An 18,740-nucleotide genomic window follows, 5' to 3' on the forward strand; every position below is an offset into this window, starting at 1 on the left:
TCAGCAGTGGCCACAGGACAGGAAAAGGTCAGTTTTCATTCCAATCCCAAAGAAAGGCAATGCCAAAGAATGCTCAAACTACCACACAATTGCACTCATCTCACACACTAGTAAAGTAATGCTCAAAATTCTCCAAGCCGGGCTTCAGCAATATGTGAACCATGAACTTCCAGATGTGCAAGCCAGTTTTAGAAAAGGCAGAGGAACCAGAGATCAAATTGCCAACTTCTGCTGGATCATGGAAAAAGCAAGAGAGTTCCAGAAAAACATCTATTTCTGCTTTATTGACTATGCCAAAGCCTTTGACTGTGTGGATCACAATAAACTGTGGAAAATTCTGAAAGAGATGGGAATACCAGACCACCTGATCTGCCTCTTGAGAAATTTGTATGCAGGTCAGGAAGCAACGGTTAGAACTGGACATGGAACAACAGACTGGTTCCAAATAGGAAAAGGAGTACGTCAAGGCTGTATATTGTCACCCTGTTTATTTAACTTATATGCAGAGTACATCATGAGAAACGCTGGACTGGAAGATTGCTGGGAGAAATATCAATAACCTCAGATATGCAGATGACACCACCCTTATGGCAGAAAGTGAAGAGGAACTCAAAAGCCTCTTGATGAAAGTGAAAGTGGAGAGTGAAAAAGTTGGCTTAAAGCTCAACATTCAGAAAACGAAGATGATGGCATCCGGTCCCATCACTTCATGGGAAATAGATGGGGAAACAGTGGAAACAGTGTCAGACTTTATTTTTCTGGGCTCCAAAATCACTGCAGATGGTGACTGCAGCCATGAAATTAAAAGACGCTTACTCCTTGGAAGGAAAGTTATGAGCAACTTAGATAGCATATTCAAAAGCAGAGACATTACTTTGCCAACAAAGGTCTGTCTAGTCAAGGCTATGGTTTTTCCTGTGGTCATGTATGGGTATGAGAGTTGAACTGTGAAGAAGGCTGAGTGCCAAAGAATTGATGCTTTTGAACTGTGGTGTTGGAGAAGACTCTTGAGAGTTCCTTGGACTGCAAGGAGATCCAACCAGTCCATTCTGAAGGAGATCATCCCTGGGATTTCTTTGGAAGGACTGATGCTAAAGCTGAAACTCCAGTACTTTGGCCACCTCATGTGAAGAGTTGACTCATTGGAAAAGACTCTGATGCTGGGAGGGATTGGGGGCAGGAGGAGAAGGGGACAACAGAGGATGAGATGGCTGGATGGCATCACTGACTCGATGGACGTGAGTCTGAGTGAACTCCGGGAATTGGTGATGGAGAGGGAGGCCTGGCGTGCTGCAATTCATGGGGTCACAAAGAGTCAGACACGACTGAGCGACTGATCTGATCTGATCTGGTCTGATTGATCAGGATGTGTAGAGATTGGAAACTTTATACACTGCTGGGGGAAATATAAAATAGTGCAGCCATTTTGAAAACAGTGAAAGTTTTTCAAAATGTTATATATACTTATCATATGACCCAACTGTTCTGCTTGGGTATAGGTATATACACAAGAGACATGAAAACATATGTCCATATAAAAATTTATACATGAAAGTTTATGGAAACATAATTTATGAAACAACTCAAATGTCCATCAATTAAAGGATTCATAAACAAAAAGTGGTATATCCCATTTAATAGAATATTTTTGTTGTTTAGTTTGTTGCTAAGTTGTGTCCGTCTCTTTTGTGATCCCAGGGACTGTAGCCTGCCAGGCTCTGTCTGTGGGATTCTTCAGGCAAGAATGCTGGAGTGGGTTGCCTTGCCCTCCTCGTTGCGGGGATCTTCCCGACACAGGGATTGAACCCATGTCTCTTAAATCTCCTGCATTGGCAGGTGAGTTCTTTACCACTAGCGTCACCTGGAAAGCCCCACTAAATGAAGAGAGTCAGTCATAAAAGAACACAATCCTCAACATAATATTAGCCAATCAAGTTTATCAACATATAAATAGGATAGCATACCATGAAAAAGAGATTTATCTCAAGAAAGCAGGAGTAGTTCAACATTTGAAAATTAACCACTGTAATTCACTATATTAACAGATTAAGAAAAGCTACAACCATCTCAATAGATGGAGAAAAGATTCAGCATTCACTCATAATAAAAACTTCGGCAAACTAGGAACAGAAGGGAACTTCCTCAATCTGATAAAGGGCAGCTACAGTAAACTTATAGCTAACGTCGTGCTTAATGGCAAGAGACTGACTGCCCTCCCTGTAAGGTCAGAGACAAGGCAAGAATGTCCACTGGCATCACTTCTATTCAATTTTGTTCCAGATTCAAGTCAGTGAAATAAGCCAGGAAAATGATAAAGTTTATAAAACCTGGAAAGAAAGAACTGTATTCTATTTGTGAAAAGTGAAAGTGAGGTCGCTCAGTCGTGTCCGACTCTTTGTGACCCCGTGGACTGTAGTTTACCAGGCTCCTCCATCCATGGGATTTTCCAGGCAAAATTACTGGAGTGGGTTGCCATTTTCTTCTCCATTCTATCTGTAGGTGATATGAATAACTATGAGGAAAATCCCAAAGAATTTACAAAAGGATTACTAGAACTAAAAAGTCGGTGTAGCAGGGTTTTAGGATACAAGGTCAATATATAAAATTCAATTGTATTTTATGTATTAACAACAAATGGTAGGAAATTAAAATTAAAGATCAGTACTATTTGCAAAAGTACAAAAATTGTAATAGCTATAAATCTCAAAAAAATACATGTGGAATCTTGTGCTGTAAACTAAGAAACACTGATGAATAAAATCAAAGAAGAACTAAATAGAGAGTAATAGTGTTCTTGAATATGAAGCTCGAGTATTATTAGGATATCAAATCTTTCCAATTTGAACTATAGATTCAACGTCAGTTCAGTTCAGTTCAGTTCAGTCGCTCAGTCGTGAACTGAACTGAACTGAACTGACGTTGAATCTATAGTTCAGATTGGAAAGATTTGATATCCTAATAATATTGAAGCTTCATATTCAAGAACACTGTATTACTCCTTATTTAGTTGTGACACCAATCAAATCCAACAGGATTCTTTTGGTAGACGTTGATAAGCTGATTTTAAAATTTCCTATGATGGAAAGACAAATGAAATAAGAGTATCTGTAACAATCTTGAAAAAGAAAACTCAATCTGAAACATTCAGTGTATGTGATTTCAAGATTTATTTTAAAACTGTTTCAGTTAAGATAGTATAGTATTGGTGAAATAATAGACACATTGATCAATGCAAGAGAATAGAAAGTCTGGAAATATACATACATATATATATATGTGTGTGTGTCTTATTAAAAGACAGTTGATTTTCAACAAAGATACAAATGCAATTCAATGGAAAGAAGGCAGGAAAGATTATATATTCATATGTAAGAAAATTATTTTCAACCCATACCATAAATTACAGTCAAGAATTACTCAAAATAGATCATGTCTTTAAATCTAAAATCTAAAACTATAAAAGTTCTAGAGAACAACGTAGAAAATACTTATGTGGGTTATTAGTAACTTTCCAAAAAAGAAACACATAGATTTCTTAGATATGACACTAAACGCACAAATCATAGGAGAAAAATACTGAGATTCCCCCACCAGACACATACCTCTTTATTTCCTTGAAATATGAAAGTATATTTTATGATTTATTGATTGTTATTTGTCAGAGACACTAACAGGAACTTAAAAAGAACACTTTATTTTTAAGAGCCATTTTAGGTCCACAGAAAAATTGAATGGAAAGTATAGCATTCTCAGGTACTCCTTGTATTCACTCTTTCACTAAGTGACTTGCATTTAAGATTATTCCATGTCTTTTCATGGTCTGATAGCTTAATTCTTTTAAATGCTGGATAGTGTTCTGTTATCTGGTATACCACAGTTCATTTAATCATTCATCTATTGAAGGACAGCTTGGTTATTTCTACGTTTTGGCAATTATGAATAAAGCTGCTTTGGGGGCTTGGCCTCCCTGGTGGTTCAGTGGTAAAGAATCTGCCTGCTAAAGCAAAGGACACGGGTTTGATCCTTGGTCCAGAAAGATCCTGCATGCCATGGGATCAATAAGCCCATGAGCCACAGTTACTGAGCCAGTGATCTAGAACCCGTGAGCTGCAACAACTGAGTAATCCTTGCTTGCCACAACTAGAGAAAGCCCATGCCCAGCAAATGAAGGCCCAGCACAGCCATAAACAGATAAATACATCTTAAAAATAAAGTGCTGCTTTAAACATCCACATGCAGGTTTTTAAGTGGACATTAGTTTTCAGTTCATTTGGGTAAATATCAAAAAGTGCAATTGCTGAATTGTGTGATAACAGGATGATTAGCTTTGTAAGAAATTGCCAGTTGGCTTCCAAAGTGGCTGTACCATTTTGCATTCCTGCCTACAATGAATGAGTTCCTGTTGCTCCACATCCTCTCCAGCATTTGATGTCAGTGTTCTGAATTTAAGTCATTTTAATTTAGGCATGAAGTGGTATCTCCATATTGTGTAAATTTGCAGTTCCCTGGTGACATATGATGTTGAGCATCTTTTCATGTGTTTACTTGCTGTGTGTATATCTTCTTTGATGAGGTGTCTGTTCAGGTCTTTTGTCCATTTAAAATCATATTATTCATTTTCATATTGTTGAGTTTTAAATGTTCTTTGTATACTTTGGATTACAGTCCTTTGTCAGATGTGTGTTTTGCAAATATTTTCTCCTAGTTGGTGGCTTGTCTTCTCATTCTCTTGATGTTATCTTTTACCGAGCAAAATTTTTTAACGTTAGTGAGTTCTTTAATCCATGGGTCAGGCCTTTGGTGGTGTATCTAAACAGTCCTTGTCATACCTAAGGTCATCTAGATTTTCTCCTACATTATCTTTTAATTTTATAGTTTTGATTTTACATTTAGGTCTGTGATCCATGTTGAGTTAATTTTTGTGGAGGGTGGGAAGTAGCGTTTCAATATTTTGTCTGTTTGCATGCAGATATCCAGCTGTTTCAGCACCATTTGTTAAAAAGACTGTCTTTGCTCCATTGTGCTGGCTTTGCTCCTTTGTCAGAGATCAAATGTTGCTGTATTTATGTGGGTCTATTTCTGGGCTCTGTATTCTGTTCCATTGATCTTTTCGACAATTCTTTTACTGATATTACAGTCTTGATTACTACAGCTTCATAGTAAGTCTTGAAGTCAGGTAGTCAGTCCTTTAATATTGAATTGGCTATTTTGAGTCTTTTACCTTTCTATACCCAGAGGGATGGGATGGGGAGGGAGGTGGGAGGGGGGTTCAGGATGGGGAACACATGTATACCCATGGTGGATTCATGTCAATGTATGGCAAAACCACTACAATATTGTAAAGTAATTAGCCTCCAATTAAAATAAATAAATTTATATTAAAAACAAACAAAAAATAAATAAATATAACCCCCCCCCAAAAAAATAAAATAAAATCTGGTTGTGGGTATCCATAAAATAACTGGTGTATCCCTGGGGTAAGCCCCTTTTGGTTGTGGTGTACCACATTCTTTTTATACATTGTCGGGTGTGATTTGCTATTATTTTGTCAAGGATTTTTTCATCTTATGTTCATGAGAGTTATCGATCTATAGTTTTCTTGAATGTTTTTGTCTGGTTTCATTTAGGGTAATGCTGGCTTCGTAGAATGACTTGGGAAGTATTTCCTCTGCTTTTATCTTCTGAAAGAGACTGAGGGCAATTTCTTTCTTAAATGTTGAGCAGAATTCACCAGTGAACCCATCTGAACTTAATGCTTTTTTTTTTAGAAGTTTACTAATCATTGATTTACTTTTGTTTGTAGCGAAAGGCCTCTTCAGATTTTCTACTTCTCTTTGTGTGAATTTTGGCAGATTGTGTCATTCAAGGAATTGGTTGATATCATCATCTGCTGCTGCTGCTGCTGCTAAGTCGCTTCAGTCGTGTCCGACTCTGTGTGACCCCATGGACTGCAGCCTACCAGGCTTCTCCATCCATGGGATTCTCCAGGCAAGAACACTGGAGCGGGTTGCCATTTCCTTCCCCAATGCATGAGAGTGAAAAGTGAAAGTGAAGTCGCTCAGTCATGTCCGACTCTTCGAGATCCCATGGACTGCAGCCCACCAGGCTCCTCCATCCATGGGATTTTCCGGGCAACGGTACTGGAGTAGGGTGCCATTGCCTTCTCCCTGATATCATCTAGGTTATCAGATTTGTGGGCGCAGAGGTTGACGGTTTCCCTCTGTTATCACTTCGATGTCCATGAGATCCATAGTGATGGCCCTCTTCCATTTCTGATATTAGTAATTTGTGTCTTCTCTCTTTTTTGCTTAGTTACCCTGGCTAGAGGCTTATCAATTTTATTGATTCAAAAAAACAAACAAACAAAAAAAAAAACAAAAAAAAACCCCAAAAAACTAACTTTGTGTTTTGTTTATTTTCTCTATTGATTTCCTATTTTCAAGTTCACTGATTTCTGTTCTAATTCTTCTTGTTTTCTCTTCTGTTCCCACGTGTGTCTTCCTGTCTGAAACTTCACAGTTTTCATTAAGGTTCTTATTTCTTGCTGTTTATGAACCTCTCTGATTTTAGGTCCTCTTACGTTGTTTCTTCAGGTCAGAGATTCAATTTGTGAAAGATTAAGAGGTCAAGGGACTCGTGGGAAAAACTTTCTTCTTCCTACAACAACTATTACTAAAATCTCCCACTTATTGAATATTTAGCATGTGCTAGGTATTTAAAAAGAAATCTTATTTAATCTTCAAAATAGTCCTACAGGGTAATTAGTATTATTTTACATGAGGAAAGAAGATTCCAGAGGTAAAACAACTTGCTCAAGTCTGCACACTTGTATAAGTGAAAGAATTGGGTTGTATATATAAATAAATTCACTGCAGATATATAGTCATTGAGATACTGCAACATCACAGGCATTTAAAAAACATCTTACACTTGAAAAAGTTTTAAGGGTAGTATATTTTGTTTATGAGACAGTGGTGTTGCTTTGTCAAATGAAGGGAATGACTTATTTAAAGGTAGATATTTGTTGATGGGTGAGGAACGGGGAGAGTTCTGTCTCAATTTTTAGTATTAGTCTATGACACAAAACTGATTGGCCCCTTTTTTTTTAACTAATAAATTTTTATTTTATTTTTTAAATTTAAATTTATTTATTTTAATTGGAGGCTAATTACTTTACAATATTGTATTGGTTTTGCCATACATCAACATGAATCCGCCATTGGTGTACACGTGCTCCCCATCCTGAACCCCCCTCTCTCCTCCCTCCCCGTACCATCCCTCTGGGTCATCCCAGTGCACCAGCCCCAAGCATCCTGTATCCTGCATTGAACCTGGACTGGCGATTCGTTTCTTATATGATACTATACATGTTTCAATGCCATTCTCCCAAATCATCCCCCACTCTCACTCTCCCACAGAGTCCAAAAGACTGTTCTATACATCTGTGTCTCTTTTGCTGTCTCACATACAGGGTTGTCGTTACCATCTTTCTAAATTCCATATATATGCGTTAGTATACTGTATTGGTGTTTTTCTTTCTGGCTTACTTCACTCTGTATAATAGGCTCCAGGTGATGGGCCCTTTTGGATGCCCATGTGTTTTGTCACTTATAAACTATAACAAATGAGAATTGACATGTTATGTCCCATATTTCACTCAGCCTTTAAACTATGATTTTTTAAAAAAAATGATCATATCCTATATTGGTTTAGATGAAGTCTATGCATGATACTTCTTCATTCCTTTATATTTTATTTTGGAAAATCTGGCTTGACTTCCTTTAGGAGGTGGGATTGTGATCCAGGAAAGCTCTCAGTCCAGTGATAGTGCCATGAATTCAATGTCAAGTTTAATAGCTCCTAAAAGCAGAGAGCTTAAAGCTAGGGAGATATACTTAATTATTGACGGTGGAAGCTTTTTTGAGGTTCTTAGTGGCAGAGAAGTTTCCATAGGATAGCAAGGGAGCACTTCATTCCAAGATAGTATTTGCAGTATTAAATTGTGCCAATAGATGGAGAAGTTGTTCCATACAAATCAGAATGCTTGGTTTTTCCGTGAAGACTAAAGAAATTCAGGTTTCTGGCAAGTGGAAAATGGATTTCCGCAATAAAAATGTGAACCAGGAAAAGTGGATTACTTATAAATTTTAATAAGAAATAACTTTTAACGGGGACAGGAATTTCACTAATTTCAATTATATCTACATGAAGCCCTTAGTACCTCCACTGTTTTTACAATTTAACTGTGGTACTTTTAGATCTGTACATATGCACGTGGGTGTGTATATGTTTATTTTATACAAAATGCTCTTGTACATAAAGGGTTTTTAACAATGTACAAAATTTTATAGGATAAAAAAGATAAAACATAACAATTTTAAAGTGGAGCAGGAAAGAATGAAATGAACCTAGGGAAATAGCATGTCCTGACTTGGTTCACACATCTGACCGGGAGCTTCCTAGCAGCTAATGCTAGTAGGAAGACAGGATCAGTTGCATAATCCAGTGTCTATGACATAAGAACATGACAAGTGCTAGGAGAGTTATAATAATTCTAAGGTATAATGAATATTCTGGAGCTTCCCAGGTAGCCCAGTGGTAAAGAATCTGCCTGCCAATGCAGAAGACACAGGAGATGAGTGTTCAATCCCTGGGTTGGGAAGAATCCTGGAGGAGGAAATGGCAACCCACTCCAGTATTCTTGCCTGGAGAATTCCATGGACAGAGGAGCCTGGTGGGCTACAGTCCATGCAGTTGCAGAGTCCGACACAACTTAGAGACTAAGCATACCCACACACATAATGATGCTAAGATCTGAAATTATGTTACTTGGGGATTCAGGAGGAGGATGCTAGGTCACATAATACACACCATTCTTACCTTAAGCACATTAATACTTAAAAATAATTTTCTTTACTTATTTTTTTATCTTTGGCTGTGCTGGCTCTGTGTTGCTGCGTGGACTTTTCTCTAGTTGTGCTGAGCAGGGGCTACTCTCTAGACTTCTCATTGTGGTGACTTCTCATGTTGCAGGGCACTGGCTCAATAGTTGGGGCACATGGGCTTAGTTGTTCTGAGGCGTGTGGGATCTTCCCGCAGCAGGGATTGAACCCGTGTCTTCTGCATCAGCAGGTGAATTCTTCACCACTGAGCCACCAGGGAAGCCCACATCGATACTTTTAACATGACTGCAAGTCATCTCGTGTCAGGTGGTGGTCAGTGCTGTTCAGTGAAGGAGCTGGAGATCCCAGAGGCAGGGTAACACCAGGTACTCCCATACCTGTTGTGTAGCTTTCTGATTTAGTTTAGCTGAAGGATACAATTTCTAATCCACCAATCCTCCATAAATATTATTTCTCTAACTGAGGGGTTTGCTAAGGATGGAGGCTTGCTGTGAAGATGAAATCACGTGTTATATGAAGAACACTTAGCTCTGAGTCTGGAGAGAGTCCTCTCTGAAAGCCATCTACAACCAGCCTGAGCCATGCACCAGTCTCGGGCAAAGGACACACAGTACTAGCCATGGCTGACTCATGTGGTTATCTGGGTGGTCTGTTAATTGTAGCAGTGTAGTTTTCAAAAGTGGTTTGAACTGGAATAGCTTTGACATCCCTTTCTAGAAGGAATTCCTCCAGCCTCATGTTTACACATACATCCTAGTTTCAGACCTCTTGTACGAGGCTCCTGGGTCCTGTTCATGTTCCTAGACTCTCTGCACATCTTCTCTAGCTTGCTCTTTCTCTTACTCTGTCTGCGATGTCCCAAGGACATTGCTGCTTCAGATCCTAAAACCCAAGCCAGACTTCTGCTGTCCCAACCATTTAAAAATACTGCTGTCCGATGAGGTTTCCCTCTTTCCAGGAAGGAAGGTTAGACCACAGATTTAAGGTTTTATGGCTTTATTCTTGGTCAACTTTCTGTAATCTGTGAGTCTGTGACATATTTATAAACTTTTCAGAGCAGCTTCTGGGGCTGGAAGCTGATTTGAGAAAAGTCTTTTAGCTCCATCCAGTCACCGCTTGCTTTATTCACACGCAGACCCCGTACCTTCAAACATGGAATCATTACAACCTCAGGCTGGATGTGACCAGCGGTCATTTATCCCATCTATCCAATCATACACATGTCCCCCTACATCTAATCTTTCTCAGGTCTCCACTGTATTGCTTGCATATCCTACTGGATAGAATGTTGCAAAATAATTTTGCATTCTATAGCCGGATGCTATGCTAAAGGTATATCTTTGCTTATATTTCTGCCCACTGTTTGGGAGAATGTGCCCCGAATTCTGTTTTGTTTCCATTAACCTTTTTCTGAGAAATTACTGACCCTGAGTATTGGAATCTGCAAATGGATTCTTTTAACAACTATCCTGTCAGGATGCAACCTCCGTGTGTTATGTGGCTTTTAGTCTGCAAATGCTTCCTCTTAATGCATCGATTACCTTAAGAAGTATTTATTTGAATGACTTTCCCTGCATTAGGATTTCAGGAGTATATCCGTCTCTGCTGTTTTAGGAAAGCTCCAGTCAGAAGGATTTACAGTTCACTTACTTTTATAGCTGGCAGCAGCTATTTAAAACCTTGCTTCTCACTCTTACCTGTCTGAGATCGTCCCAAGTCAGTGATTCTTTGGATTTCTCTGTAGACTTTGCCTTAATCCTGTGCACTCAGTCTTAAGTAAGATATTTGTGTCCTGACATATTTTTGCATATTTCCATCATCCTCGAGAAAATCATGCAAACTCTTTCCCAGCTCCATGCCAAACAGAGGCACACCACTATCATTTAGCCTTGAGTGAGGCTGTGCCGATGGAAAGATCAAAGGATTTTGATCTTATGTATCCACATGGGAGTCTCTCTATGCTTCAGGGCAGCACTGATATCTGTGAAACAGCTCCCCAGTGTCCCTGTTGGAGGACAGGTTAGGATTGGAGCCAAAAGTTTCACCGATGGCTCAGTGGTAAAGAACCCGCCTGCCAATGTAGGAGATGTGGGTTTGATCCCTGGATCGGGAGGATCCCCTGGAGGAGGGCATGACAACCCACTCCAGTATTCTTGCCTGGAGAATCCCCGTGGACAGAGGAGCCTGGTGGGCTATAGTCTATCCGGTCACAAAGAGTCGGACATGACTGAGGGACTAATGACAACAGGATTGGATATATTTCTAGAAAACAAATCCACGGCACTCAATCTTGGATCATTTATTATTTTCAGGTGACATTGCCAACAGCTTGGGACCCTGTAGCAGCAAGCAGCAAGTGGGGACCAGGCCCACGGGGTTGGCCAGTCCTCTGGGGAGATGTTCAGTGGTCAGGCCTTGGCAGATAAGTAGGGATTTATCCTCATGATAATGATATTGTTAATTTTCGTCTCTATTTTCTATTATAATAAAAATTAAAAAAAAAAAACAAGCACACACAAAAAGACCTGTTGTAAACAGCACTTGATTCTTCTCAGTAAGTACACTTCAAAAGCCTTAGAATCTTGGGTATATATTTTCATGTGTATGTATGAGAGAGTGTGTGTATGTGTGTATGTGTGTGTGCATGTGAAAACTAGGGGGCACTCAGGGCACAGAGAAGAGACAGGAGGTGCTGAGGACACTGTAGTGGTAAAAAAATGTAACCAAACTGAAAAACAAGTGCTCCCAACAGTCTTGCTGGAGAGCCAGCCGAGAAGTCAAATGAATTGCATTTCAGATTCTCCCCGCCGCCACCACCGCCCACCCCCGTCTCGCCCACCTCACCCTAAACTATTCGCATTGTTCTGATTCCTCAACCTGAGTTATTGGTGACAAGTGAAATTAGACAGCCTGGTTTCTAGGTAGCAGGTTGCATTGCAGTGAAGTGTCTCCGGAACACCCCAGCCTTTGTCAGATAGCTAAGCAGAGCTGCCTCCAGATGGTATGTGGAGGGTAGACTGTAACCTTTTTGTGCTCATTACCTGTATCTGCACTCATGAGGTGTAACTGCTGGGGAGCCAGATGTGCACTGAGAGGCTTGAGGAAAGACCCTTTAGCACAAACAACACCGTGCTGGTTTTGGTCCTGTGAGGAGGTGGTGGGAGCTGGAGATCACGGAGGAAGAGTGCAGATGAGTGGCAAGTCGGGAATGTGTGCCTGTGTGTGGCAGCAGCTAGCGGGTTCTTCAGATGGGATCACTTCCCAGCATCTCTTTATTACACAGAGCAGGGACTTGTCAGCTTCAGTGCCATTAACTCCTTTATATGCCAGGAGCAGCCTTGAATGAGCATGCCAGTTCAGGCGCAAAAGAAAGGAGACTTCTCTACCAGAACATGAAGCCGAGCGCTCACATGCTGATGGAGGAGGTGGGAATGGGCTCAGGGAGAGGTTCAGCCAACAAAGGGAACAAGAGATGAAAAGGGAACAAGTGTTATCGTGCAGGGACACAAGCAGTAATGGAGATGGTGTGAAAGAGAAGAGAAATGGAAGAAAAAGAATTCGAAGCAAGAGGTGAAAAGCAAGAGAGAATGAGATTCAGCCCCTTGTTTAATGAGGCCGTACAAAGAAGAGAAAAGATGGTGAATTTGATGTCTGGTCCCAGCAAGACTGCAGCAGAGGCCATGAGCTGTGACTTCGAAATGCTACAGAGGGAACACTGCACAGAAAATGGTGCCCTGTATCTCCTGTATTAGTGCAACTGAGTCCTGGTCCAACACCAGGGGAAAGTGGGACAGGAAAGCGTCAGGGGGCCGTGATTGGGAACCGGAGGTCTGTGCCCAGGCAGAGGTGGCTCTGGAGGATCTGCCTGGTGCCTTGTTCTCTCAGAGCTGGTCCAGCTAGTTGTAGAGTGATGAGATACATGAAGCTGTCTTCTCGCTCTCGATGAGGCTGGTGTAAGGGAAGGAGGAGGAGCAGAAAAGAGACATCACAGCTTATCTCGCCATTTCTGTTTCCTCATTTATAAAAGGGTAAAACGTGAAAGTATCTAACTCAGAGTCCTTGTGAAGAGTAACAGAATGCTAAATTAATTAAACAAGGAGATCATTAGGTTGACCTGCACCTATGGGAGCAAACCAAAGTCTAAGCCTGTAAATGCCTCAGCATTACTAAAGCTAACAGCAGCCAATCAAAACAGCCAGCTAGGCTTTAAGCTATAGCCAGTCACAGTTTTCTTACTTTGCTTCTGCACTTTCTCTGTGTAAGTCTCTCCCTTAACTCTTGTGAGTGGAGTGCTCCTCACCACCTTCAGATTGGCGCTGCTGGACTTAAACAGATTTTTGCTCAACTCTGAAAGTGTTTGCTCTTGCCTCAGTTTCCCTTTTAACAGGAGATACTATAGCACGGTTCCTGGCTCAGTAAATGTTACCTATTTTTAGTGCCCATATCTGTGATCGTTTGAAAAAATGTACAAAAACATTTATATAGCAGTTTCAAAAGTAAACGTAATAGTTATAGTATTCACAACAACAAACATACACACACACAGAAGCATGGAAGGGAGGAACTGCATTAAAATCTTAACTGTGCTTACTTTCAGAGTGGATTATTGCTGATCCATCTTTCTACCACGCTTGTCTTTATTCCTACAGTGAACATGAATTACTTTTATAATAAGAAACACATTATTCTTTATAGAGCTGCAGGAATCAATCCCAACAAGATCTGCTATCTGTCCTTTTTCTCATACCTCCTCAAATATGGATTCAAGAAGCTCCAACATCAGCCCTTGTTCTCACCGCCCCCCACCCCCGCCATGTGGATTCATTTAAATTGAGGACTTTATGGCCACCCCTCCTGGTTCTTCCTGGGCAGAGGGAGAAGCACATTTGCATTCTGATAAGAACTGGGAGAAGCTACTCTGTGCTGTGTTGCTCACCTGTGCTTTTTGAAAGGCACTTGGAATTTATAACAGAAGACCTAATTTGCTCACAACTGTGTTGGATAAAGGAGCCAGATTTGCAGGCAATCTTGTATCAGGCATGACTTCCCAGGATCTGCAATAGGAAGGCCAATTATTTGAAGGGCTGTCTCTTTGCCCATGCTTTATTAATCTGTGGGCATTGCCATAAAAAATTGGCTTTTCGCTGAGAAAGCCTTCTCAGGGAGGCTCAGTGGAGCAGCTGCTCTAGACTGGAAATTGCCACTCTCCAACTGGGTGTGCATGTGAACCACCTGGGGAGAGCTGGGCGCACCCAAAAGCAAGCATTTGTCAGTGGAGTGATGCTTTCCCTGGGCTCTGTTTGGAAATGCACGATGTCCTGTTGTGTTTCCATTGCCTTGCTGCTAAAATCCTAGCATCATATGATGTAGTAGAACCTGGTGATGCTAGGTGGTGCTAATGGCTTTGAGGAGCAGGGAGGAGGGTGGTGATGTGGCATCCAATTAGGTTGCCACAATCCAACTGGAAACTAACTGGGGAAGCCAAGAAAGAGTTAAGTTAGACGGCTGTGCTGTGAATTGCTCTCTACCTCAACTTAAGCACTGCTTCATATTTTGATCTGCTTTGGCACGTTTTGATTTTGGGCAGGGATTCAGTCTTGTCCATGGTGCCAGAAGCTGTGTTTGTAATAGAGGCATCACATGCAGTGACAGGCTTGTAGAAAAAGCAATCTGTACAGATACAGATCAAATGGGAGCATTTCCATTGAAAAGTGCACCCCACTGGTAACATGACTGCTCACAGTCACATTCAGCAGTGTCCAAGTTTGTTTGACACTCAGTGATGCTGATGGGTGGACCTGGCCTCCCCTGGTAGCCTGGTTCTTAGGTGGAGAGGCTGGATGGGGAAGCTTCCTAAGCAGGAGGTCCAGGACTGGGGATACAGAACCATGAACACTGGCTGTTCAGGGTTGTTCAAGCCTTGGGCATGACTCTGATCCTTTGTCAGAAACTGAGTGCGTGACAACTGAAAGCTGAAGCTCTGGGATTATTCACTCCCTTTATTCCTCATTCTTCTTCTGGCTATCGTCAGTTCTCAGGGCTCCCAGAAGGCAGGAGAGGAAATTTAGGGCATGGTTTCTGGTCTTCCTTTGTTAGTGGTTCTATTGTGGCAGTGGGAAAACTCATGGTATGAATAATCAAATGTTGGATAATTTTTTTTCAAATGCTCTCTCTGCTTCCGTTTCCTCCATGACTCATTGCTAGTACAAGTGAACCTCTTTCCACAATGAGGGTGGGGTCTTTAGTTGTGAATTACATATTTGGTTGGGAAAATTTGCATTGATCTATTCTCATGTCCAGTTAGATGGATGAGCAGGTTGACTACTTAGTGTTATTCCACTTTGATTTTTGCTAAGGCTCTTGAAATGTGCTATGTTGGCTGATTGATAAATCCATACAAAAGTTTGATGCATGCCTACTATGCAACAGACCCTGAGCAGACATACAGGGTAGCCTGGCCCAGAGCAGTTCTGTATTCATGGAATTTAATCTAATTAAAGGGACAGAAAATTAAGCAAATAATTAGGAGGCAATATAATAAGTGCTCTGATAAGTCCTTTGTGTCTCGAAACATGTAGCAGGGACATTGGAAGGAGCAAAGAAGTTGTTTTAGAGGAACTGACTTCTAGGTTGAGACCTGAAGATGAACAGACTTAAGAGATGGGGGACTTCCCTGGTGGTCCAGTGGAGAAGAATCTGCTTGCCAATGCAGGAGATGTGGGTTTGATTGTTGGTCCAGGAAGATTTCAAATGCCATGGGGCAGCTAAGCCTGCAAGATGTGACCAGTGAAGCTCTTGCAGGTAAAGCCTAGCCTGTGCTCTGCAGCAAGAGAAGCCAAGACAATGAGAAGCTCATGCATCACAGTGAAGAACAGCTCCCACCTGTCTCAACTAGAGAAAGCCCTCAAGCAACAGCAAAGGCCCAGCATAACTGAAAATAAGTAAAGTTATAAAATTATAAAATTATATAAAACAAATCACTGTGGACAGTGACTGCAGTCGTGAAATTAAAAGATGCTTGCTCCTTGGAAGACAAGCTATGACAAACCTAGACAGCATATTAAAAAGCAGAGACATCGCTTGCTTAACAAAAGTCTGTCTAGTCAAAGCTGTGGTTTTTCCAGTAGCATGTATGGCTGTGAGAATTGGACCATAAAGAAGGCAGAGTGCTAAAGAATTGGTGTTTTCAAAACTGTGGTGCTGGAGAAGACTCTTAAATGTCCCTTGGACAGAAAGAGGATCAAACGAGTCAATCCTAAAGGAAATCAACCCTGAATATTCATTGGAGGGACTGATGCTGAAGCTCCAATACTTTTGCCACCTGATGTGAAGAGCCAACTCACTGGAAAAGATCTTGATGCTGGGAAAGACTGAGGGCAGGAGGGGAAGAGGGTGACAGGATGAAACGGTTGGATGGCATCACCAACTCAATGGGCATGAGTTTGAGTAAACTTCAGGAGACAGTGAAGGACAGGGAAGCCTGGCATGCTGCACACCATGGGGTTGCAAAGAGTCAGACAGGACTAAATGACTGAACAACAACAACAAAATTAAAAAAAAAGAGAGAGAGAGAGAGAAGGGGCAGGGAGGGGCCGTGTTGTAAGCAGAGGGACCAGTCTGGGCTTCACTTCATAATCCCTTTCTAATGGGTGTATACATATTAAGAAAGAAAAGTCTTAAGTGAGAAAGAATTTATCTGGTAATAATCATATGCTTATTAACAGGTCTCTCATCAAGTGAAGCTTTATTTACCTCCCTCTTATGATCATACCCTTTGGAGTTGGTGTTATGGCTACCTACGTGCATCACCAAAGGATCTCTGCCGCCTCTGGAAGGCCTTCGGTTTGCTCGTGACCTTGTTGAATGTTGAATCAAAGAATAAACTGATAAAGAATATCATAAAATGAGAGAAAAAAAAAGAATAAACTGATTCAGGGTACATTGGATATCCAGTCTGTGTCTCAGAGCCAGTAGGGAAGGCAATTGACCTTAATGTGTGATCTTGGCTTTTCGGTGTTACCAGGATTATTAACCAGTGGTGTGGGCCTATCTGACCTTCCTGAAGGTTCTCTTGGCCTCTCTCCTTTGATCTGATATCCTTCTTTCTGCGAGGCTCACTGAGTTTAGCCTAGGATGGGCATGTTGGCCTATTTCCTTAAGTATCTCCCTTTAGCTACATTTAAGTTACTATGTTTGCAGACCTGTGCGTACATTGCTCATTCAACAAATGTTTTAGTTCCACATATTTCAACACAATTAAGAGCTTCCTGTGCCCTGGGCTTTGTGGTACATGCTGACAGTAGAAGAATGGATAAGACAGGATCTCTGCCCCAAGTTACTGGTAAGTATTGCGTGCCAAGATTCAACTAAGCTGGAGATGGTGAGGGCCTGGCAGAGTGGATGGATGGCAAGTCCCAGCATCAAGATTTTAGGTAGCAGTTCTCCATGACATCAAAAGGGAACATGATCATGGTTCTGGAGATTCAAAGATAATTTCCATAGGAAATAGGACCTGGTCTCATAAGTTCAGTTCAGTTCAGTTGCTCAGTCATGTCTGACTCTTTGTGACCCCACGAACTGCAGCACGCCAGGCCTCCCTGTCCATCACCAACTCCCGGAGTTCACTCAAACTCACATCCATAGAGTCGGTGATGCCATCCAGCCATCTCATCCTCTGTTGTCCCCTTCTCCTCCTGCCCCCAATCCCTCCCAGCATCAGAGTCTTTTCCAATGAGTCAACTCTTCGCATGAGGTGGCCAAAGTACTGGAGTTTCAGCTTTAGCATCATTCCTTCCGAAGAACACCCAGGACCGATCTCCTTTAGAAAGAACTGGTTGGATCTCCTTGAAGTCCAAGGGTGTCTCAAGAGTCTTCTCCAACACCACAGTTCAAAAGCATCAATTCTTCAGCGTTCAGCTTTCTTCACAGTCCAACTCTCACATCCATACATGACCACTGGAAAAACCATAGCCTTGACTAGATGGACCTTTATTGGCAAAGTAATATCTCTGCTTTTCAATATGGTATCTAGGTTAGGAGATTATAAATTTTTCTCCTGGTGGGGATGAAGCTCTTTATATTCTTTCAGATTGAGTTCTCTTTGGGTCCTTGACTGATGGGTCTGAGGTCATTTGGAAGGTTTGCACCCACCAATTTCTCTTCGTGACTTGAAAGAATTCGTGTGCCTCTGTGATACTGTGATAGAAGGAGAAATATATACTTTGTCTTTGTACACAGTTCCTGACACAGAGTTCTTAAAACTCTTGTTATTTCCTGAGATAATAGGAGCATTGTTATTATAATATTCGGCCTTAGTCCATAGTTCCTGACACAAGAGCTTCGAAGACCCTCAGAATCTCTGGGGTGATAAGGTGTCTCTTTGCATGTTAACGAGATGCCTGGTAGCTGGGGGCACCTAGGTATCTTCAGGATGGGGGCTGGTTTCCAGAAAGACCAGCACATGATTAGAGGGTTGGAGCTTTCATCCTTATCTCCTGACCTCTGGGAAAGACTGTAAATTGAATTAATCATTAATAGCTAATGTTTAATCATGCCTACTTACCTAATCCTCCAGAAAAACTCCTAAGACACAGAGATCGGAGAGCTTCTAGGTCAGTGAACTCATGGAGGTGCTGGGAGGAGGGCACACTAGGAGAGGCCTGGAAGCTCTGTGCTGCCCACCCTACACTTCGCCCTATGCATCTCCTTCATTTGGCTGTTTCTCAGTTGTGTTTTTTAGAGTAAGCCAGTAAGTAAACTTTTCCTGAGATCTGTGAATCACTCTAGAAAATCATCAAACCTAAGGAGGAGGTCATGGGAACCTGGTTTTATAGGCGG

General features: G+C 41.4%; 1 long non-coding RNA gene across 1 annotated transcript in view; it reads left to right on the plus strand.

Moving 5' to 3' along the window:
- Positions 1 to 17,534, plus strand: part of LOC123465585 — a 108,127-nt gene extending 90,593 nt beyond the window's left edge. Inside the window, exon 3 of the long non-coding RNA XR_006640841.1 lies at positions 16,628 to 17,534. This is a non-coding gene — a long non-coding RNA (uncharacterized LOC123465585). The remainder of the gene's footprint in view (positions 1 to 16,627) is intronic.
- Positions 17,535 to 18,740: the final 1,206 nt, after the last annotated feature.

This window comes from Bubalus bubalis, chromosome 3 (genome assembly GCF_019923935.1).
Source record: "Bubalus bubalis isolate 160015118507 breed Murrah chromosome 3, NDDB_SH_1, whole genome shotgun sequence".
In the NCBI taxonomy this organism is placed as follows: domain Eukaryota; kingdom Metazoa; phylum Chordata; class Mammalia; order Artiodactyla; family Bovidae; genus Bubalus; species Bubalus bubalis.